Genomic DNA, 24,496 nt, shown 5'->3' with positions numbered 1-24,496 from the left:
TCCTCACCTAAACAATGCCTGATACAGTGGGTACCAGAGAAATAATAAATGACCAGATGGAAGATATTTCCCAAAGGGAAGTGGTCACAATTCTTTCACCACCAGATCTTCCTTGGTGGCTGTTATTTATGCCCAAACCATCAGTTCCCTTCTCTCATCAGCCTTCTTGGAGGTGCAATTAGCAAAGATTTCTTAGATCTTTTCATAACAGAATGAAAATTTCAATAGATGTCTCTGTGTCTTTTTTTGTAGTGATCGCTTTTGTGGTTTTCCTGTACAGTGACCATTTCCCCCATGTCTAATAATAGCATGGTTTTCCTGTACAGTGACCATTTCCCCCATGTCTAATAATAGCATCTTGATTATCCTTGAGGAAAAATATAGCCCTTACTCTTAGTCTGTAGAGTTAGGGTAAGATTGACCCTATTCTGAGCTCAAAGTGTAAATATTTGACTTAGGTTTGGCCAATTAGAGTCAATGATTCTTGACTCTCTGACTATTTTAGATGTTTGAGAAACAAAGAAGTTCTCCTTCTGCTGGACTTAAGAACTATGAGGATATGAATGGAAGCGTTAGCATGGGAAAGGAGAGCTGAGGATCTATGTCATAACATAATCCTAGCAGAGGATAAACAGAGATTAAGGCACAGCCATGTAATTTGAGCTCCTGGATCCAGCCAATCTTCCCTTAGATTTTCTAGGTTTGTAAGCCAAAGAATTTTCTTTTATCCTTAAATGAGTTTGAATTGGGTTTCTGTCATCATCAGGTAAAGCATCCTGATCAATGTACAACTATACGTCTCACTATACTACGCCTTATCCAAACTGTGATTAGATCGTTATACTTACATCTGAATACTCTTCTCTACTGCCCAATTAGAAGTATTCTGGGAGCATTGACTAGCTTTGTTTAATATACTACAAATAGCTTTAGTACCCAGGTGAAAGCCTGACACATAGACCTCTCCACAAAACATGCATTTCAAGAATGGATGGGAAATGATTGATGTTTTCTCTCTCTCTTTTCATCCTCAATTGTATTTTTTACAATTTTTGTTTTAATTGCCTCGATTGTTATTTCTTATCACAGAAGGATTGAAATAGGAGTCCAAAGGTCATTAGAAGCCAGAAGTAGATGAAGTGACTGTCCAGAGTTATTTAAATCCACCTGCCAGCCACACCATCACCTTCGTTTAGGCCAGACAGTAAAATCAACTCTAAGGAAAATAAAAGAAAACAAAACAAAAATCAGTGAAGCATAATATGTCAGCATAATCTCAAAAAAATTCTGTCAATTCAGTTTAGATACTGCATTAAAAAATAGAGATTAGAAAATAACTGGACAATTTAAGTTGAAATTTCTCGATCTTCGAGAGAAGACTTAATCAGGCAGGTCCCACATGAGACCATTCATCCTTCGGCTCACATACTGAATGCATTGTCTAGTAAGTATTCCAGTCTCTTTTGTACTTTGTTGATGACAGATTTGCTAAATGAGTCTCTATAAAATTATCTTCAAAAAAAAGTATCTGCCCACAACCTTTCCCTTTGAAATGTTAATGAGATCCCAGGTTCCTGTCACCTCTTTGGACAATCTACAGATCCAGGTGTTATTATAACTCAACCATTCAATAACAGCCCACCTGAGATCTTCCGTGGATGAACTTCCAAAAACACAATTGCTTATAAGTGGAATTTTAAATTCCAAAGAAAAAGAGTTCTATGCCCTTTATTAACTCAGTAATTAAGCCCCAAATTTCTAGTCAGCATGTTTTTAATCACCACGTTGTATGCCTTTAATCCTGAGGCACAAAACGATGCCTGGTACTCACATTTTTGTCAGTAGCCTTTTCTTTAACGGTGGTGTTAGTTTTATATGAGAAAAAGACAAGTTTGGGGATACTGACCTCAAGGCTTAAAAAAATACCATTATGGTTTTCCATCAAGTTCATAAGATTTTATTACGACTGATTTTCCTAATATTCTACATATTTTGGTCACTTAGTTCCAAAGGCCAATGCAATTAGAAATTGCAGTTTTATTTATCAGATTGAAGGAGGTAGGAGACAGCATTGTACTAGCTCACACCACCTCATACCCCCTTGAAAATCTGTCAAAGCCCAGCCAATCAGAGCTCTACCACATCGTTACCATGCAAGGCATGGCCAGTTAAAATCACCCCAGTCCTCTATAGTACATACAGAGTTCTCTTGTCTGCCAACATGAATGGTTGCTATCATTACATCAGCCTCCAGTGACTTCAATACATGAATGGCTAGCTTACGGTCCAAGAGTGGATGGGCTTTCTGTCTTTTTTCAGAGGCATCTGCCCACCAACGGGAACAAGCAGACAAAGCTATCTTTAAGTATTCTGCACCATGCAATGAATAGGCAATGTCTAAAAAGCAGCTCAAGATGAGAATGTGAGAACATGAAGGACACACATAGACTTGTGAAAACTCCCTGCCATTAAGAGAGCTCCTCTCATATATAGCAATGAAAGTAAATTGAGTTGAGAGCAGAGTTGTGTCTACTTGACTTTGAAGGGGAGCTTAATAGAAGGGAGTGGTGGAAACAATTCAAGAAGCTATAGGGGCACAAGGATGTCTGTTTTCTATGAATGACCCTATTTACTCAAAGTGAGGAGAGAACTCCCTAATATCTAGCTTTTAAGTAGGAAGACAGAGTACATAAGCTCCAGTTTCATTTAAAGCACTATTTTGTTTCATTTTATTCCATTTTTGTTTTATTCTCCTATCAAAATAATATCAGCTAATTGCAGATAATTAGACACATAAAGAAAATTAGACAAATAAAGAAAACAAACAAAGAAAAAAGTAAAAAAAAAAAAGCAGAAAACAATCTATAACATGGGTGAACACATGGAATTACTGTTGTCATTTTTGGTACATTTCTTTCCAGTTTTATGCCTATTCTTTTGGGTTTACCCTGGTGACAGCAGGCTGAAAATATAAAAGGATCCTTGTTTTATATCTATTTTTATATCCTGCTTTATATTATCAGCCTTTTTTCCTATACCATTAAAATTTCTTTATAAGCATCATTTTAGTAGTAAAAAGTAGTACAAATATTTTATAGAATTATATAGATGTTCTATAATTTACTTAGTCACTTCCTCAAGGATGAACATTTTGATTATCTCCAAACATTTCAAATCATGCAAAAAAACTCTTTTCCCAACTTCAAAATAGACATTTCTATGTCCCCCAAAGTTTTGATACATCCTTCTAAGGAGTGTCTGTCTTGCTGCCACCATCAAGTGAGAGTCACTGTCATAATGAGCCATAGGCTTATTTTGGGATGGGGAGAAATTGATATACTTCAGATGTGTTTGATGAGGAGAAAACATGAAATCTACTCATCTATTCAAAAAGGGGAGCATTAACTATTGCTTAAGCAAGGGAAGTATAGTTAAAATAAGCTTATAGCCTTTGAAAAATTATATATTCATTCAAGTCTAGATAGTAGAAGCCTGTTTAAAATAAAATCAGACATTCCTTTGGATCCAAAAACTGGATACACAAAAAACTTCAAAATATTTAAAACATTTCACAGTTAAACATGAGGACAATGGTTTATCTACTGCTTCTACTCATTGTTGCTATATGTTTTACTTGGAATTTTTATACATTATATTTCAAAGGAAATAAAGGTAGTTTAGGTGAATAAAGGACTAAGTTGATTCTACTGACCCCTGGTAAGTTTTCCCCTCATTCAGTACCATGGCAATCAGAGCTGCTAAAGATTTCTTTATTTCTTTATATTTTGTCTGTTTCCCAATTTGGGTAGAAAATGTGCCTTACAAGGAGTACACTTAAATGACGTAGAAACAGAAGCAAAATACCTGGCTAATTGCCATGTACACTGAATGACCCATTGCCTGAAAATGGAAAAAGTGACCACAGGAATTTAGTTTGAACTACTTCCTCCTACCACTAAGCCTGAGCATGTCAGATGCAAGGGAAGCCAACAGAAAGAGGAAGTTCTGGTCAGACGCTCATTGACTCACTTGATAAGTTACTTCCTCAGATAATTCTCTTGCCCAGTCAGGAGTCTCTCATTTGTTCTCATAGAAAGATAGGTAGAGAAGGAGCCAAAATCCTTGATGTAGTAAAAGTAATGAGTGCTCAGACACGGCCTTAGAATGCCCAATTGACCAGAGAGAAGAGAAGCCCAGGCTTATCATGCTTATTAGCCACAGAGTAGGTGGAAGGAAAAGCTGTTTGTAGACATTCCCACTCAGATGATCACATTTTTCTGACTATGAAATGAGGCCAAAGATACTTTATCTCCATCATAGAGGAGGGTAGGTCCCTGAATTCACATTGAAAATATGAAAGCAGTCACATCTGGAGGACTTGGGCCCCACCCAATGCTCATTTTTACAATCTTTTGACAATCCACCCCTTCTGGGGAGCCCACATGGAAGCTGTCAGAGCAAACCCCCAGAGGATTGGTGACGATAGGCTGGACACATCCAGGACTCTCCCAGATATGTCCTAGTGATCAATACAAAGCAACACACAGAGCTCTGATGCCAGGCAATTTGGAAATGAACATACCAATTGTTTTCAGCCTACAATTCACCAGAAATGGATTCACCTCCGAAGAGGCTTGATGGTTGGTCTCTGGCTAGAAGAAAGAATAGAGATGAAAAAATGCTGAAGGCTATTTTGTTCTGACGTGTAGGGGGCTTCTGAATATTTGAACCAGCTGCTTAGAGAGAACTGCCCTATACATCACTCAGAACTTTCCAATATGTTAAAGAATCCACTGTGGCTAGATCCCAAACTCCAAACCGAACAGGATATAATATAATCTTTTTAATTTTTTTGACAATTTAGAAAATACTTCAACACAGTGGCTTTTCTAATCTTATGAAATTATAAGCAAATCGTAACCATGATTTATAGGCAAGCAAAGTATGATGACTATAACTAAACACAACCACACCCCAGTGAAACTGGCACTTTTATGTGTATACACATTAGTTACGGTGCTGCAGGATAGTTGATGAAACTGGTAAGCTGTTCACATTAATTGCTGTAATTAATGTTAAGCAAGTGAACCAAAGTTTCCCTTTTTATTCCTTTAATGTGTTACATCTTCAAGATCTATAATACTAGTCCACCTTTCTCACAATATCATTTAGTTTGAGGATAAAAGACATAAAATATAAAAATCGAAGTTGCAGGAATTCTGATTTGGAATCAGCAACACTTAGAAGCTAGAATGCCTTCTATATACCAGCCACTGTGCTAGACACTTTCCAATTTATAGTTTCCAGGACAACTCAGAAAAAGAACATTCTAACAACAGGTACAGCCAGGGACAGGAAATGTTACCCCCAAAATCTGTCTATCACTAAAGATGCTGAAGAACGGAGGACGGACAGTGTGTCAGGGTTCCCTTGTAGCGGTGGTTTTTGCATTGATCAGAAAATAAACTAGGTGAAGTCTGAGGTACTCTGAACAGAAGATTACCCGATTCTACCCTTTAAGCACCATCAGCACAGACACATAACGATACTGCTTTCACACTGAAAATATTTTAAAATAAACATTTTAAACTCAGATCCTAGACTGGCTCTCAAGAGTGCAGACCTCTTTCCTGACTATTAATCGTTCCCTGAAGCTAACATCAGACAGCTCATCTCTGTGTCTAAGGTTACAGAGTTCTGCTTATGGACCCTTTCCTCACTAAGTCTTTTTTCTGCAACTTATTTATTCCACAAATACTTAGTTTATGTCTGATGCTTTTCCCTGGGAATCCTACCATGAGGAAAACAGGCAGGTCGCTGTACATCATTTGTCTAAGTAGTCTGTGTGCCTGTTCCCCTGGGTTCCACCACGGGATGGAGGACTTGAGACAGTCACAAAGTAGGAATTGCCTGTCTCATCATGAAATTATGATTTTCAGATGGGACGAAGGGAGAGTGTCAAGGGTATAGGTTATCCAGACCAGTGTAAGGTAGTACAAAGGAAGGGAGACGGCACTAAGAAGGAAAACACATCAATATCTTGGGCCCAATAAATGAGCAGCTAGGAGTCAAAGCCTATGGTGAAGGGAAGAAAGGAGTTGTTGAGAAGTCAGTGATGTTCAAATATGCTCATCTGTGTCCAAGAATAGCCAAACAGTCATTATATCTTAGTCCAGTTCTTGTATTCCTTTGCTAGGCAGCCCTATTTCACTCCCATCTCTGGGAAGACGCCCAGAATCTTAAACCTACAAGCCTAAGATTATGTTCGAATCCAAATGCAGCTTAATTCCTCTTTCAGGACTTAAAACAAAGCTACCTTTCCTATCTCTTCGACAATGCTTCAGGATCTTTAATTTAAGTCAAATGACAATAAAAGACATGGGTCAAATACCCCTGAGACAATTAGTACCTGATTGGATCTTGTTCTTCATATCAGTGAAATACCAAATGCTATACTACAAATGCATAGACAGCAGGAAGGGAAGAGGAGGAGAGCAATCCAGAGTGGGTCCTGTTTTGTTGTTGTTGTTGTTTTAAGATTTTATTTTATTTTTTTCCTTTTTCTCCCCAAAGCTCCCCAGTACATAGTTGTGTATTCTTCGTTGTGGGTCCTTCTAGTTGTGGCATGTGGGACGCTGCTTCAGCGTGGTTTGATGAGCAGTGCCATGTCCGCACTCAGGATTCGAACCAAGGAAACACTGGGCCACCTGCAGCAGAGCACGCGAACTTGACCACTCGGCCACGGGGTCAGCCCCCAGAGTGGGTCCTGTTTGTAAGGAATCAGGGGTTTTACTTAGGCTCTTAAAAATGAAAAAGGAGGTGTAATGAGGGCAGGCTGGACACTCAGAAACAAACTTTTCATATGATGTAATTTTTGTGAAGCTAGGAACAAATACCTTTACTTTTGTCCAGACACAAAGAACTCTATGAAGATTTTCAAATCTTCACGCTTTCCACAGTTGCGCTATCTCAGTGGGAATTTTAGGATCGTGTGGTAATAGTAAAGGGTTGAAGGATAAAATAGTGAATGCATGAATGAACAAATAAGCAAATGAGAGAGTCCATGTGATCTAAGAGTCTTGTGCATGTGTGTGTGTGTAGATTCATGTTAAAATCTCGTCTAGAAGTTCTTCAAGCAAAATATTACATTATTAGCAAGATTTTAGAATACCTAGATGATGGATGGCTTTGGCTAGCTGCAGATTGAACATTGAAGATTACAATTATTACCTGGTAACGCATGTCATAAAGTAATGGGCAATTTACTGGGGCACAAATTTGAATGACACGCCCTGTGAAGCAGTTGTGAATCAGAAGGGAGGCAAATGCGCAAGCATGAGTCGCTTTGCTAGAGAGTGTCTTGCTAAGCCAGAGGCCCTCACTTCTGTGTGTGGTCTTATCCTCTGCCATTCCCATTTCTAAAGCCACAGGTCTGCTGAAGTTGGGAAAATATTTTCTATGTCAAAAAAAAAAAATGTGGCCCTGGCAAGTAATCAAGCAAAAAATCAAACAAAATTTCTGTGGACATGAAGAGTAACTGAAGAACCTTTAGTGAGGTTTTCTTATAAGAAAATAGAAATGCTGTATAAATTAAAGAGAAAAATGCCAAAGGTGGTGGGAGCCAGGATCTCTAACATGTCTACTATATGCTCTTTCCAAAAACAAGAAAATACGTTTGTGAAATTGTAACAAATGCTCTAGGCAATGAAAAATTGTCTTATTTAAAGAGCAATAAAATGCTGGCAAAAGGTAATTAATTTAGATTATGAGGCTGTTTTTAATGGAAATATGATTTAATAGGAATGGAATTTAACATTTTTGTAAATGGCTGTATATAATCACTATGTATAACAATATAATCACATGTGTATGTCATATACATATATTATCATTGAGTATAAAAAGCTCTTGATTTTTTTCCCATGTGCTACATTTTGTAGAGAAAACCTTTTGCTAAGACTTCTTTTGAGTAGAGATTTTTAAAGCCTTGCCACTTTCTCTTCATGATTGTCACAGATTTGAATAATGCTGCTACTCTCTGAAATGTTTTCAAATATAAGAAAAATATCTACCAAGATAATCAGAACAAATTTAGATTAGTTAATTAAGGGTATTTTGTCTCTTTTTAATATATTTGTTTATTCACCAAACACAAAACACTACGTCAGTTACTGAATCTCTTTGTTTTTTTGAAGGTCAGAGTTAAGAACAATTTAATTTATTTTAACAAAAATGTGTTCACCCCCAACGATGTACCAAGGAACTTGCTAGCCGCTGGAGATACAACAATGAATTTTTTAATGTCCTTTTATGGGCAATATTATAAAAAATTATGTGGTTGGAAAGTTGATGTTGATTCACTAAAGAGAAGATAGGCCACAGTATTTCCTTTGTGAATCACTCATCCATCTGTGGTGAAGTATCCTTATTGCACTAAACCTCATCTCCATTGGCAAGCACACTAACTGGCATTCTCTTTCACCGCTATGGACACTGGCAACCATAAGTGGAGATTTGGAATGTTTAGGAGGGCCATCATCGGACAGCTCATGCATGATGGCTCTGAGGTCATGCAACCGTACCATGGAGATATGGTTGTATTTGCATATTTCTTCTGGACCACATCCTACAGATTCCATTAAAAGTAGTATATCTTTAATTCGTAGAGATTTGTTTCTGTTTCCCTTACTAATACAATGCAGGAAAATGGAAATAAAAATTGATTATTTGAGCTGTCCAGAGTTTACATTTCATGTGTAGTAGGTGTATCGTTGTTCCCATTATTTTCTGCCTTTCTTTTAAAAAGATTATGCATCCCCTTCTCTTGCTTGAGACTTTCATGGACTCCCTGTGGAAGGAACATACTTACCACCTCTCTGAGGCAGGCTTGGCCAGTTGACGTTTTTTGACAAATGAATGAATTATGTGCAGAAGTGATTTGTGTGCCATGTAAGCAGAAACATTAAAAACTGTCATGTGATCACCATCACCCCAATAGGAACTGCTCCTTCAGCCTGGAGCTGAAAACTAACTGATAAACCACATAAACAGACATTTACACATTACTAATAAACACTAATTTCATGAATCATTTTATTTCACTTTTAGTTAATCCTTTGGTCATCACTCTGTCATCAATAGTAAGAAGCCTAGTCTCTTCCTCTTGAGGCCACCAACTTAACCCCACCCTTAGCCTTCAAATTACTCAAAAACCCTGGGCAGTATGGTCTGCTCTGTACAAAGAGAACCAGTCCTCTTGGCAGAGAGGACGATAAAGAACACTAAAAATTCCAACCGGTTCACTAACATCCATGCTTCCTTCACTGCCACATGCTGCTGGTATTAGAGATTAGATCTGTCCAGCCTAACGGATGTTTGTCCACTGATGCCATGTTGCAGTGTCGCCCCAGATCTCCTTTGTGGGCACATCGCTCTTTTATTTCACACTCACTTGCTCAACCATATTTCCTCAAAATGCAATCACTTGCTGTGCTAGAAGTAATCTTACTTCTCTGTCCCTTGGCCTCATGTTGAATTTAGGCCACCAGGACACACATCCCTTGGTTCATGGGGAGTTCCCTTTACATCATGGAGTCCTTTTAATCAGGAGACCCCATCCACCATGTGAAGTCTCTCTAACATTGGATCACAGAGACAGTTTCAGATTAGCCCTATGACCCACAAACAAATGGTCCTTTTACAGATTTTCGGAAGCCTCCAGTACAAACTGTCTTTCACTCACATAACTAAAAGGCCATTCTGGGACCATTCAGAGAACAAAGAGTGGCACCATCCAGATGCACTACTGTGTCTGCGTATACAGAGATGTATATGGAAGCTTTCTTAAATTAAAAAACGTGCTTTCTCAAATTGATATATGTCACTCCTGTTCTGTTAAAACTCCTATATCACTATTGCATCTCTAGTGTTTAGCAGAATACCTGGCACATATTATGTGCTTGATAAATATCAGTTGAATAAATGGGAGAAATGTCAATTACAAAGTAAATCAATAAGATCAGAAATGGACTAGCATTTCCCCGTTCCACATTTCCCCATACATAATAATTTTCTCTGATTTTCTACTTCTTCAAATGTCCCTAACTCTTGAAACCTAATACCTAAGATCTTTGGGAGGGCATTTGGAGGCAGTGAAACTTAAACTGGGTCCTAGAGTATTCGTCAAGGCTCTTCAGACAAACTTTAATAAACGACGCAAATAGAAGATAAAATATACAAATAGTTCACATTTGTGTGAGGTCATCATGAAACTAAGAATGTCTCTTACTTTCTCATCCCGAAATTTTAAAAAGTTTGATTTCTTCATTTCTACATATAATCATATAATAAAAGAATGAAAAATCAATTAGCCAAGTTTTCTTAGATGATAAAACATGTCAGGTGTTTTAGAGTTTGAAAACATATATTTCTGACTACCTATATCATTAAAATCAGTAGATAACCATCAGTTTTCCAAGTCGTCTGATTTGTAAATGGCACTATGAGAAAGAATGTATTTCAGTCAGTATTTTTATTTCTTTGCTCCAAATCCAATATTGCATGGTACTACCCATTTGATAAAAAATTCTTTCTTCAAAAACTCTTAAATTTCTATGATTACTTCAATTTATTCCATTCCTTGAACATTATATTTATACTCACCATCTTCTGTGAAAGAATAAGTGGCTGAAAGTCCTGCATAAACTATAAGCAACAAACAAACATGAGCTAAGATAGACACATTGGCATGTGTGCAAAATCCTTATTGTGATTCATTTCAGAATACCTTAGGTGTTGATAAACAATTGTGGATTTTTTTTTTTCCTGAGGAGAATTAGCCCTGAGCTAACATCTGTGCCAATCTCCCTTCTCTTCATATGTGGGTTGCTGCCACAGCATGGCTGACAAGTAGTATAGGTCTGCCCCCGGGATCCTAACCCATAAACCAGGGCCACAAAAGCAAAGCACACCAAACTTAACCACTTTGCTACAGGGCCAGCCCCCCAAATTATGGATTTTTTAATTAATAAAGGTTTTCTGGCGAGTTGTAGCATCTAGCTAATGATTTTGAAGTGAGACAATTTGGAATCCAATATCTGTCCCTTACTGGCTAATTGTGCAACCTTGAACCAATTACATCAACTCTCTGGGCCTTCATTTTCATATTTGTAAAATAGAGATAATAATACCTAACTCAGGGGATTCCTGTGGGAATCAGTAATAATATATGTATAAGACACACAACATTTTGATTGCAAGAAGAAGGAAATGTAAGACGAGAAAAATTTTATTTCAGCTAACCAAACCACAAAAACAAAACAAAAAGAAAAAACACTCACACCAATGGAAACTATATCTATGTATTCAAACCACTAGGTTATCATTCTGTCTTCTGTATTTGCCTTTTTACCAAGAGTTGTATTCTCTCAAGCTAATCATCTCACAGCGTTCAAAATAAAACTGCAACCAGCCATGAGCTTCTAGTCTGACAAATTTCATGAATAGAATGGAAAGAATTTATTTCTAACTAACTCCAGTTAGAAAAATCCTGGGGAAGAAACTTGATTGGTCTTGTTTATGTCATATGCCCATTTTTGGACCAATCAGCAGTGGTCAGGTGGGTGGAATCCTATGATTGGCCCAGCCTCTGTGATGTGTCCAGACTTTTGATATGGGAAGTGTGATGCAACCAAAAAAGGGAGGAAATGGTCCGAGGCAAACCAAACTAAAATAAGAAAATGGCTTCTTCATTATTTAAAGTATTTGCACAGTGTCAGTGAAGTATGTGAAAAAGATAATGTTAGTAGTAATGAGATTGATTTTCACTTCCTGGATCAATCAATTTGTTAGTTTAATCTATGGGCTGCTCACGTATGTTTACGGTGGCAAGCATGAGAGGGACCCCAGAAAAGAGAGATAAATGTGTTCAGTGCAGCATCTGTTGCCACTAGGTTAGAGCTTGTCCTGCCCATCTTGGGTCATTTATGATATCTTTACCTCCAAAGGGCAGAGGTTTACTATTTTTTGAGATTTAATTACATGTATTTGAAAATAAGAAATTGACAAAGAATACTAATGACTCCATTGACCTTCTAATTCAGAGACAAAGTGAATAGCAATCTACTGGGAAATGCTGAGGTCATTTTGACACACCCAGCAATAATGAAAAGAATCATTCCTACTTCATCACTTACTAGCTGTGTGCCCTTGATTGAGTTATGAATCTATCTGTGCCTCAGTTTCCTCAAGGGTTACATGGGGATCATAAAAATACCTAAATTCTCATAGAGTATTTTGGGGCAATTAAATTAGTTAATCTGTAGAGGACTTAAAATTAAACTTTGAGATTATTAATATTTTTGTTATTATATTATATTATAATACCATTATAATATAATGGTTATTATATTACCATTATAGATGTCTCTCGAATAATGATCTCAACTCCAGTGTTTAGGGTCCTATGTGCAAGGACTAATTGATTTTGCAGAAAAGCACACAGCTTTTTATTTGACATATCCATGCCCTAGCATAACAGTCAACATCTGGATGGAAAAATAAAATCATAAACTAGTTGCTGATCTGTGTTCTTTCAAGTGTCCTTGCGTTTAAGGCTGCTTGAGCACAATGTTCAGCTGTTTGAATACAGACGTCCCTCAGTGTCCTTGAGGAATTGGTTCCAGGTCCCCAGTGGATACCAAAATCTGAGGATGCTGAAGATCCTTATATAAAATGGCCTCGTATTAGCATATAACCTACGCACATCCTCCTGTATACTTTAAATCATCTCTAGATTACTTAAAATGACCAATACAATGAAAATACAACGTAAATAGCCATTATTCTGTATTCTTTAGAGAGTAATGACAAGAAAAAATTCTGTACATGTTCAGTACAGATGCAACCATTGTAGGACTCTTGATCTCTTCTTGGTTGAATCTGCAGATGTGAAACCTGCTGACACGGAGAGCCAACTGTATGTCTGTTCTGTCCAGAAATTTGGCATAATGTAGCCACAACATTTTTCACACCTTGGGAAAGTCAAAAAGAAAAGCTGAGGAGTTGTTTCAAGATTAGTTTTATAATGTTGCTCTTTTGCTGATTTATTTGAAAATGCAAACAATAAATTAATAAACCCAACACAGGTTACCTAGCAGAGTTCGTAGTAAATACTGTGATGTCCCTCTCAGATCCCCTTTAACCTGCTAGTACACCCCAAACCCAGCTTCTGTGAGGGTCCACTGCTAATGACTCACAGATAGCTCCCCTCTTCTCTAGTGTTCCTAACTGTGGGCTGCTTCGCCTGGAGAGTTATGCCCATGCCCTGGAGGCAACTCAAAGCCAATGACTGACTCATGTGGTATATAAAGGGCCACTCCCTTGCCTCAGGCAAGACAACACAACTAAGTGGTTAATGATTCAAAGACCTTCCCCCATGGATCAGGCCACGGCTAGACTTTATCTAAGAATACTTGCTTGCTCAGAAGTTTCATTTTCTCTATCCTGCTTCACTCTATTCCTTATGGACTTTTCCTTTTAGACTTTTTCTTTTAGAAAAGAAGACCTACAGAGTTAGTAATAGAGAAAGCAATGAAGGAGATGATCAAGAAGCAAGATAATGCCTCATGCAATGGGAATGGCATATCCTGAACATGATAACTAAGGTTTAGCAGTTGCTATTGGTTGGTTTATTGGTTGGCTGGTTTGATTGACTGGTTGGTGGAGAGATGTCCATCATTCATCTCTGCTCCTTATTTTGGAGGAATAACCTGTGTGCGAAGAGTTAGGGGTGAGGTTCCCTACCTCAAAACGCCTGTGCAGAAGGTGGGGAATTCTTTCTCCTTCTGACCAGGGACCAGGGCTAGATTACCTATTCACTCCTCAGTCAAGCATCCCTCTGGTCCAGTACTTTGAAGCTTAAGTCAGTTGCTAACAAATAGATGGTTGGAGTTCATTCACAACAGCTGCTGTGGGGTCCTGCAGTGGGAGCCAATGATTGCCTAGAGATTCCCGCAGTGTCTGGGAGCATTGGTACAGTGACGAGCAGCATCAGGAAAGCATTGCTCCTACTACCCAGATTCTACGCTCTTTTAATTTCTCTCTATGCACCAAGAATAGTCCTCCATTTTCTCATTAGTTCCATGAGCTCCCTATTTTTCCCAGCGAAGTCTCTTTTCAAGTAAAAATAGTACAGTTGCTCTCTCTTGCCTGAAATCAAAAAAATTTTGCTGATACAATACTTGATATAGATTTGCACAATGCCAAGGTGTTTTTTTATATATAAACCAAGCTAGATGTTTATAAGTATTAAGAAAAATGACAGAATTATGTAGATTAAGACAAGTAATTGATTATCAATAATGGGCTGGCTGATTTTGTCAACTTCTATTCTGCTCTCTACTTTTTTTATTATCATAGTTAAAATGCTCACCTGATTGAGTATCTGTAATATACTAGACACAAGCAGAAATGAACAATAAACATGGGCCTGTCTTCACATATCATAGAGTTTTACAAAAGTCAAATAACAAATAAATGAATATATATTCATGATTTTTGGTAAGTGCTATCAATGCAAATATAGGGATGAATGATGAAGTATAACAATAGGATCCAACTACCCAGGGAAGGTTATCTAGAGGCTTTCTAATTTCCATGTAAGCTGTGAGTTGATGAGTAAGTAACACTTATGCAAGCAGGGGGAACAATAGGATGAAAGGCCCAAAGTGGAAGAGAAATGGGTGCTAGTCCAGTAAAAGAACTGAGGAAGAGCCAACATGGCTGGAGCAGAGTGAGAGGGGCTCAATGGTATGTGATTGGGTTATGGTGCTAGGCAGCAGTTTTGTAGGGCCTTACAGACCACATTAAGGTACTTTCTCATGTTTGTGAGAGTCAATTATATACAAAACTCTCTTAAAGAACCACATAGCAGGCTACTTTGAGTCAGGGCTGCGGCCTGTGACAGAGCTGACTGTAAATTTGAGCAGACGGGCAGTCTTGACACCCAAATAATTGGCGATGTAGAGCAAAGAGTGGAATTGGGGCAGGTGTCTGTACTGGATCATCAGGAAAGGGAGGAGCAGCAAGAGAGGGCTTAGTCAGAGGGCGGGACCAAGAAACAGGGACCCCTCCCTTCAACAGTCAGGCTGAGAGGAGGTCATGAGGAGGAGATTGAATCTACATGGTGAAGTAGATAGGCAAATGCAATCTGCCAGCCAAAACAAGGTCAGAGAATCAGAAGAAGGGGACAAGGCAAGGCAGGAGAAAGCCAGAGCCTTAAGCAATGAAGAAATAAAATCCTAGTACGGCAAAGCCTTGCTGTAAGGAGAGTCTGTCACACACGTGCACTGGGTAGCTTTGGCCCACAGTGGTTCACCTCAGCCTGAAAAGGGTCCCTCTCTTCAGGGAGTGAAGTTTCCTGGTGGGTGGCTTTGCTTCTTCAGTCCCTATATTCATTATAGTAGCATTCTTCCTTTTTTCCTACCTAGTATCTCTGCCTGCCTTACCTCGTCTGATCATCTGAGTTAGGGTTTCCACAGCAGAAAATCTGACACATGCAAACACACACACACAACTGAAAAGCTGACACAGAAATTGCCGACATATCTCAAGCCACTAACCGCTCTTCCAGAAAGTTCCACAAAATAGGAGCAAAATATTGAGGAAGGCTGAATTTTTTGAAAACATTAAAGTTTCTCAATTCTCTGTTTAATCCCATGGTTTACATGCCTAATGAGATGTGCCAAGTTGGGAAATTAGAAGCCTCCATTATCTTTGTATCAAAGAGATACAGAGCTGTGCAAAGAATAACAACTGTGAGCAAATAAAACAAAAGATTCTAGGAAAAAATAAATGAAATAAATGAGTGTATTTGGGGAAAAATAAGGAAATAGACTTATCAGTGGATTAAAATTTGAAAACAATGACAGAAAGTAAACACTTAATTTGTGAGAGTGGAATTAAGAAAAACAATGATATTAATTGTAAATTGAACGTCAGGGAAAATGTGTTGGCAGCACGGACTAATTGGATTGTAGAAGCTAATCTCCCGGGGGAAGGGGTGGACGCTTCATCTTGCATATTAGAGACAAAATTCTCACTGGCAGAAGTTAGGATAAAATGACCTAATAGGTCTTTTCCAACTTTGATTTCTATCATTTGGCAAGGGAAACCTAGCCAGGAGTTACACAATTAAGCATCCTTGCTGAAAATATAAACACAGAACTATCAGATAATACAGATGCCCTCCCCACCCCCTCAAAAAAAAAAAAAAAGTAAAAGCAATGATCACACCACCAATAAACCCATAGGATCCAGCCCAGGAGAACAATTCTTGACATGGACCAGGGATAAATAGATGCTTTCATTCCCCGAGTTTTCTTAATCCTCAAATCTGAATGGACGGGGGTGACAGGTTTTCAGGGGTGCTGGAAGGCAGGGGCTTTGCATAATCTTCCCCTGAAGGTTTGCTCTGTTTGGAAGAGGTTATCCTTTGAAGACGGCTGGATTGGATCCAACAAGTTTTCTCCTACTCTTACAATCTTTTGCCCACTTTCCTTCACCCCTTACTCTTGGCTCTCCCCATCTCTGGGAAAGTGGGAAAACTACAACAAACTTCAGATCCTTTCTTGGAGCATTGTGAGCAGTGTATTATATACTAATAGGCTGTTGGCAAATCCAAACCCTATTCAAAGCAAATCCACTTTGAAACTGACTCTATAGAGATGTGGACATTCCTGGGAAAATGAAGTCTCGCCTCTCACTTTTTTGTTTTCTTATTTATCTGAGGGCTTAAGATTTCTGGTTTCCTTATTTGATTCAGTGCTTCCGTTATTGTTTTTCAGAAATAACCAGTAGCGTAGACAGAACAGAATTGCCTGTGACCGTTTTGACTGGCCCGGGGCTATCACCTAGGCAAAATGGCAAAATTGGGAGAAAAATAGCTTATGGGTTTGGAGTTTAAGAACCAGCAGTAGTGAGTACCAACCTCAGTTCTGAGTCTTTTCTGCCTCTCATCCTTGCCTTTATAAATGCCTATTTTGGGATTTTATCTCTGAATCATTCAAGTTAGGCAATCAGAAAAACCTGGCGTGGATAGGTCCTACTTTGTGTTTTCTCAAGAGAATGTAACAGCTGCAACCTTTTGGATAAATAATGTTCATCTTCTAGCCATGAATGGACTTTTTCTAAGTCCATGGAGTCCAGGGCAATTATGTTTTAAAGGCTACCTCTTATTTGGCTTGCTTCTGTTATCCTTTCTAGCTCTGCTCAGCTCCTCAGTGGACTTCAAAGAGGGAAAGAGGGACACGACTAGATGGGAAACCGCTTAAGGGCAGTCACAAACCCAAGGGCAGGCTTTGCACAGACACTGATAAACCACTGGAAGGTCCAGCACACTTTTCTTCCCCGACATCCTTCTTCTGGAGGTAAGCATATATTTTTCACATTTTCTACAATGAGTATGCATGACTTAATTTACTCATTTTCACTCAACAAATATTTTTGAGCAGCTATTATGTGCCAGATAGGTTAGACTTTGCAAGATTGTAGAAAAACAACATTGAAATAAACAAAAAATAAGACACTTTTTTTTAGGAGAGAAAAATAAATTTAACAATGACATTTAAAAATATGAAAACAAGTTTATCATGAAAGGAAGGTCAAAATGGAGGGAGAGAGAGAAAGGGAAGAGAATTATCTCTTGAAGTCATTTATTTCTTACTACAAAAAACTGAGACTTAGGGTTTTGATTTTATTTCCCTTAAAACACTGAATAAACATCCCTCTACTTCAACTACTGGCTAATTTGCATAAACCAAACATTTTCTCCAGAATAATCTTATGGCAATGATTACAATGAGCTTCCCCAATTATGTCATATGTGCTTCCTATGAATGATATATTTTCTTTTGTAAAAAATATGAATTAAATGGCTAAAAGACCAAGTGTTTGTTATCATTTTAAATGGAGGATGATGGAAAATTCTAAATACTTTATGAAATCTCTACAACCGCCATTGCTGATTATGTTTGAATTTGTTCCATCTCTACCTAGTGATGAAATACATTCAAAAAAAGAAAACCCGTTCATGTGAAGTAGGCATAATGATATTCTTCGAAGTTATACTTTAGGGGAAAAAAGCAGGTTAATCATGAGAGATTTTTTTCAAACAAGAAACCTGTTTGATCTAAGAATCTGCTTTTTGTATCCTTTGAGAGCTTAAAATTGCAAAGCATGTATATATGGCCTAGCACCTGAGTTTACCATAGATAAACTGAGTCACCATATTTGGGTGCAATATTCAAAGTAAATTTAGAAATGGTAAATAAAATTAATTTGGAATTATTGAATTTGAACTTATCTTCACGTCACTCTACAAAAACATGCAAGTGAGAGAGAGTGGATTTTAAGAATACTTCAAGAGTCCAATACAGCAGAGACATCGAGACAAATTAAGAATTTCGTCTCTAGATTGACATCTTCATGACAATTTGAAGAAAATATTTAAAGCTGGCATACTAATGTTTTAAGGAATTCTAAGTTAAATTATTTACTCAACTGTTATATTCAACAAATGTTCAAGGAAAATTTAACAAAGCTCTATTTAATTAAGCCATGCATACAGGAAAGTTTTCTTTAAATATTTTTTCCAGAAATGTATAGCCATGACAGCTCTATATAAGGATGTTTTGATAAAAGTTAATTTGGTGACTTCTACTCCAAGAAACAAACATAAAATATTCTATATTTTTCTCTTTACTTTCTTTTTTTTCAAACTGTAGTAGGTAAAATATAATGCCACAAAACATTACAATTTGATTCTATACTTTCAAAATAATATATATACTTATTAATCTTTAATTTATTTATTATTTATTAGTCTGAAAACTCTACTCCATGACTTACTTCTCAAAAAATCATGAAAACTCAAAAGTAATGGAAATAAACATTTACTGCATATTTTTAAAGCTCAAAATCCATCCTGCTTGCAACAGTAAATGTATTTCCTTGTAGAGACTTGCAAGTGGGCCAATACTTAGTATATTTAAAAATAGCCCACAAATCAAAACTTTTGATGTTTAATTTGAAACAATAATAGCATAGCTACTGATTGATTTATTAAAATTTTAACCACTCATTTCAAGGTGTTGTTAAGTTACTCTGAGATCTTTTAACCGAATTTCTCATTTAGCTAAATTTTCTACTTCTATTTTGAACAGATCAATGTAGTTAAATAAAATGCCTAGAAAAAGATTACTTGAGTTGAGGGAAAATTTGAAATAGACCATTCTATTCTTTATCCAAAAATTGTACAAAATAAAAGCAGGAAAATCTAGATTTTGTTCATTTTGGCTAAAACGGAGTTTACCGACCCTGTAGGGACCATAGTGCCATTCATAATTTCACTCCCACCACACATCTTTATACAACCCTGCTCACCATGGCTCTATGTCGGGATCTAGTCTACAAGCTGTCTCTCAAGCAAAGCCTCTTCAGAGGATTTCTCCTTGCCATGCCCCTGCAGCTGCTAACGCCACTTTGTCAGCCCTTCACATCTTGTAGCTGTCCTGATGGAGTCTGGGTCTCCATTTTCCAAGGGGAGTTTTCAGTGAACCGTAATCTATCTTTCCATTGGCTAAGTCTGTAAACCTTGGTGGGCTGGGTGGGTCCAAAAAGAAAAGAGGATGTTTTCTTTTTCCACTGTTTAAACCTCTTGTGAGTAATTCCCCGCAGCTGTACATAAACACCCTCTTTCTGAGTGGGGGGAAAGAGGCCTCAGAACAGAACAGCTCTCTCTGTTTATCAAATTAAAACAAATCATGGCAAAAGCTCCTTGCTTTAACCAAAAGAGAGCCTCCTAGTCCCAATGTGTTTTGTAGAGGGCTTAATTGTACTCTGGGGCTCCAGGCGAGACTTATCCTGAGTTCTCCTTTAAAGAGGAAAAAGAATAAAGAGAAGAAAACAAGTTTTAAATTGCTGCATATAAACAAACGGAGATTCTTTTGCAGCTATTATGAGATTGTTCAACAATTAAATAGCTATAATTATAACCCCAAACAATGTTTGACTGGGCTGGCTGCCTAATCAGTGAAGTTGTATTTTCACAGCAGACTAAGCATATTATTGTTAAAATAAATGTTATTGGAAAAACAGCTCTAGAGAATACATTTCTGCCTACAGAGAATAGGTGGTTGTTTTCAAAGATGCCAAAAAATTCAGTATCGACCATACACAGGGTGTCAAAGAACACCTGTTGGATTGAATAGAAAACATTTAGGTTTGTTTGCAAATATCCCCTTGTTGTGAGTTGTTTTAAAACATCACCACATCGAATTTTCTAGTTTTCAGACCCATTTTTTCTTTTAGTCTAATGTGGTTGACACAAAGGCTAAGTGATTTTGCAAGGTCTTGCGTTAGCAGTAGACTGTGAAGTCACAGACTTCTCTGCATAACCCCTTGTAGTTCTTATAATTACAGTAATTGATTTAATTGCCTAACTTCACACATAGATTATGAGACTCTGAATACCCACAGCCTAGGACACTGCCTAGTCAGGATATGTGTGTGTGTGTGTGTGTGTTTGGGGCAGAAAACATGGATAACACAGATGGTGCTAAGCTTGAGTAACATAGTAATTTTCTAATAATTTGCATGAAGTATTTATTAATGACTGAGTCATGCTCAGAATATAGTTGTGGATGGCGGATGGACTAATGGTGAAAAGCCATGTATTCTGTACAGCTACAATTTGACAGGTAATATTTGCTCAAAGAGCAATTCCTTTGTATATTCTACAGGGTCTCGTATAGTGTTCGTCTCATACAATAGATACTCAAAACCCACTTGTTGAACAAATAAATGAATAAATAAATAAATGAATTCTGATTTGAATGTATAATGCCCCCAAATTATAATCCAGTGAGCTTCCCGTTTTGGCATTGTTTCCTGGAAATAAAAATGATTCTGAAAAATAATAACAGTGGCAATTTAAATGTGCCTGCAAGTTTACAGCTGGCAAAGACTTTTCACATCTCATCTTTTCTTCATGAAAACCCACTGAGACAGAAAGCATAGGTTGTATCATTAGCTTCATATTATGAGATGAGCAAATTGTACCTCAATGAACTCAATTAACCTAGTTAGTCAGAGTCAGACGTTAAAACTGAATTAAAATTCTTGCTGATGCAAAATTAACCCTGAAATGCAACATTCAACAGTATATGGTAAACTCAAGTGCCTGGTTTAGAAGATTAAACTCAGGAGACAGAGTTCAACACTTATTAAATGGGTTATCATTTTAAACCACTGAACCATGTTGACACCATTTTCTCATTAATAAACTAGGGCTGATAACTTCCACTTCATAGGATTGTTATAAACATTAAAAGGGCTGTTAGAATGCTTTTTGAAATTTTATATGAGAATTTTGGTTAAGCTCAAAACCAAAGTGGATGCCTTCACTTTTGAATACATACTTCTGCCTAATGAATGGATGCTCCCGGTAAATTATTGGAGGCAAGACAAGCTGGTGGTTTAACCACAAGTGCTGGGATTGCTTTGGCTATATTTACAGCCAGCTCTGCCACTGAATAGCTGTGTGACCTGGGAAGTTGTTCAATCTGCCTTTATTAAATGGCCATTAAAAATAGCATCTATTGTACAGAATACTTGAATGATTGGTGCCTACATATATAAAGACAACGTCTGATACATAGGAAGCATTTAACAGATAGATGATTGATATTATTATTATTATCATCATCATCATTATTATTACTGGTGTTTAGATCAGGAACTGTGAGCTGAACTCCTCTTAGGGTTTATTTTATATTAATAGTTGATAAAAATATATTGAGCACCCATTACGTATCAGCCACTGCTCTAGATAAGGGAGGTTCCTTCTCGAACAAGACTATATTTATCTTTTCTTTTTTTTCTACTCTAGAAATAAGGGGAAAGCGAACTTTCTCCCTCTGGGGCTTCAGAGGGCAGAGTTTAGTCAGTGGAGGTAGAAAAGAGGGGAGGTTCTTGTCAGCTGTGGAGTGCTGTCATTAACCTCTGGAAACTCGAAGATCAGCCAGGCCAGGACTCCACCGTGACAGTTCACATAGGTTAGAAGTTCACTTTTCCTTAATTGATCCCAGACTCTTGCCACGGACAGTCGTCGTTGGTGGTGGGCAGGCTGCTCTAGGTGTCACAGCAGATAACAATAACTTCATTCTCCCCCTCCACATACTCAAGAAACCGTGCTCACTCAAGCTGCTCCTCTTCTCCCTGGAGAAGTTCTTGTTTATTCATCAAATGACAAATCTCATATATCCGCATTTGCCTAATTTGTTTCTCTCGGGATGGTGGACTCAGAAGTTCTGTATTAGTTACTGGTCTTTTAAAAGGCAGAAGGTTCTACATGGATGTTGGACAGAGATCAAAGCGTTATTAAAATGTATATAAATGGCCTAGAGAAAAATCTCTCTCCTCCACCTCAAAAGATTACTATTGGCATGAAGGTAGATAAAAGAGATTAAGTGACTGTGGTTGCCAGAGGTAGGGGGTGGGAGGTGGGCAAAGTGGATGAAGGTGGTCAAAAGGTACAAACCTCTAGTTATAAAATAAATAAGTCCCGGGGATGCAATGTACAGCATGGCGACTATAGTTAATAATACTGTATCACATATTTGAAAGTTGCTAAGAGAATAAATCTTAAAAGCTCTCATCAGAGGAAAAAATATTCTGTAACTATGTATGGTGAGGAATGTTAACTAGGCTTATTGTGGTGGTCATTTCACAATATATACATTATGTTGTACCTCTGAAACAGAATGCTGCATGTCAATTATACCTCAATAAAAAAAAAGAAAAGACATTAGGTAATTTTTTTCCCAATTAAACTTTGTTATTTTGAGAAAATTGTAAAATCACATGCAGTTGAAAGAAATGATACAGACAGATCACAAGTACTCTTTATCTAGTTTCCTCTAATGGTAACATCTTGCAAAACTGTAGCACAATACTACAACCAGAAAATTGACATTGATAAAATTCACCAATTTTATTTAGATTGTATCAGTTTTACCCACACTCACATATGTGTGTGTGTGCATTTAGTTCTATGCAATTTTATCATAGGTGTAGTTTCTTGTATCCGCCATCACAATCAAAATACAGAACAACGCTATTACCATGGCCACCAGGATCCCTCATGTTGACTTTCAATAACTATATACACATCCTTCTCTCACCCTCACCCCCATCCCACACTAACCTCTGGCAACCACTGATCCATTCTCTATCTCTGTAATTTTGTCAACTAAAGAATGTTATCTAAGTGGAATCATACAGGAACTTCAAATTGCCTAAAAGTATAAAGTAGTGTCAGCTGGTATTATTATTCTTATAATTATCTATGGTAATTTTACTGACAATTGTAAGTTATTTTTTATACCAACCATATTTTTTTAGACCATCATAATTTTCTGTAAGCAGTAGGTTTTCTGGTTTATTTGGTGGGCCCGTTAAAAGGGAGTTGGTATTAAACAGTAACTGGAGAGGTTGGGTTTTCTGACAGATTTTCCTGTGGGAAAAGCCCTTGTTTTGACAAACACTGCTAGGGACAAGACAGGAATCTATAAAACAGAGCTCTTCACTCTTTCTAGAAGTTTTTATTATTAGCCTTATAAAAACAACCCATTAGCCTTATAAAAATAACCCAGTGGCTTTTCCCAACGAGATATGTGATTATCCAAAGCGTAGCGAATAATATACCTTGACAGTCTCTGAGATCGTTGTTGATGTCTTAAGGGGCCCAGATGTGGCAAAATCTTTTCACACTAATTCTGAGACAGATCTTCCTGAAGAAAAAGAGTAAAACAATTGTCCTGATAATATAGGCAAATTAAACTCATCAAACAAATGCTAATTATTATAATTATCATGAGACATTTATTTTTGGTATGATCTGCTGAATTCTGCTAAGCATATTAAATAAAATATTTTATTTAATTTTCACAACAAATTTTCATAATTAGTTTCTTTTATTTCATTTTATTGATGAGAATATTGAAACTTGGAAAGATTAAATAACTCTCTAAAAGTCCCATACCTAAGGAATGGCACAACTCATGTTCAAATCAAGCCTATCCAGCTACAAAGACAATATTCTTTTTTTGAGATGAGGTATTTTACGCTACTTTGTTTTTGCTTTTTATCTCCAAAATTTTTATTTTGATAAAATTCAAACTTATGGAAAAGTTGTAAGAATGGTACAAGAGACACCAATATTTCCTTTAACTAGATTCATCATGTTAAAAATGTACTGCATTTTTTATTTTTATTGAAAACAATTGATCCAGTAATAGCCTTTGTAGATATGCTTTGCCAAGTCAGGATCTAAAGGTTTAGTTTTCATGTCTCTTTGTTCTCCTTTGTTCTAGAATAATACCTACAGCACATGTTCTTAGCCACTGAAGAGTACTGTCAAGCACCTGTAGCATGAATT

At 37.3% G+C, this 24,496-nt stretch overlaps 1 long non-coding RNA gene across 2 annotated transcripts in view; it reads right to left on the bottom strand.

Moving 5' to 3' along the window:
• Positions 1 to 14,726: 14,726 nt before the first annotated feature.
• LOC139085270 (uncharacterized) overlaps positions 14,727 to 24,496 on the bottom strand; it is a 50,151-nt gene continuing 40,381 nt past the window's right edge. Inside the window, exons 4-5 of one of the 2 annotated variants that reach the window (XR_011543505.1) lie at positions 23,764 to 23,849; positions 14,727 to 22,404 (exon numbers count right to left, since the gene is read on the bottom strand). This is a non-coding gene — a long non-coding RNA (uncharacterized lncRNA). Of the gene's footprint in view, positions 22,405 to 23,644; positions 23,850 to 24,496 lie in introns of those variants that run through there. The other variant, XR_011543504.1, reaches the window with a different exon arrangement.

The sequence above is a fragment of the Equus przewalskii genome, chromosome 8 (genome assembly GCF_037783145.1).
Source record: "Equus przewalskii isolate Varuska chromosome 8, EquPr2, whole genome shotgun sequence".
NCBI classification, from domain to species: Eukaryota; Metazoa; Chordata; class Mammalia; order Perissodactyla; family Equidae; genus Equus; species Equus przewalskii.
Note: the sequence above shows the minus strand (reverse complement) of the source record. Positions and strands in the feature narration are given on the sequence as shown.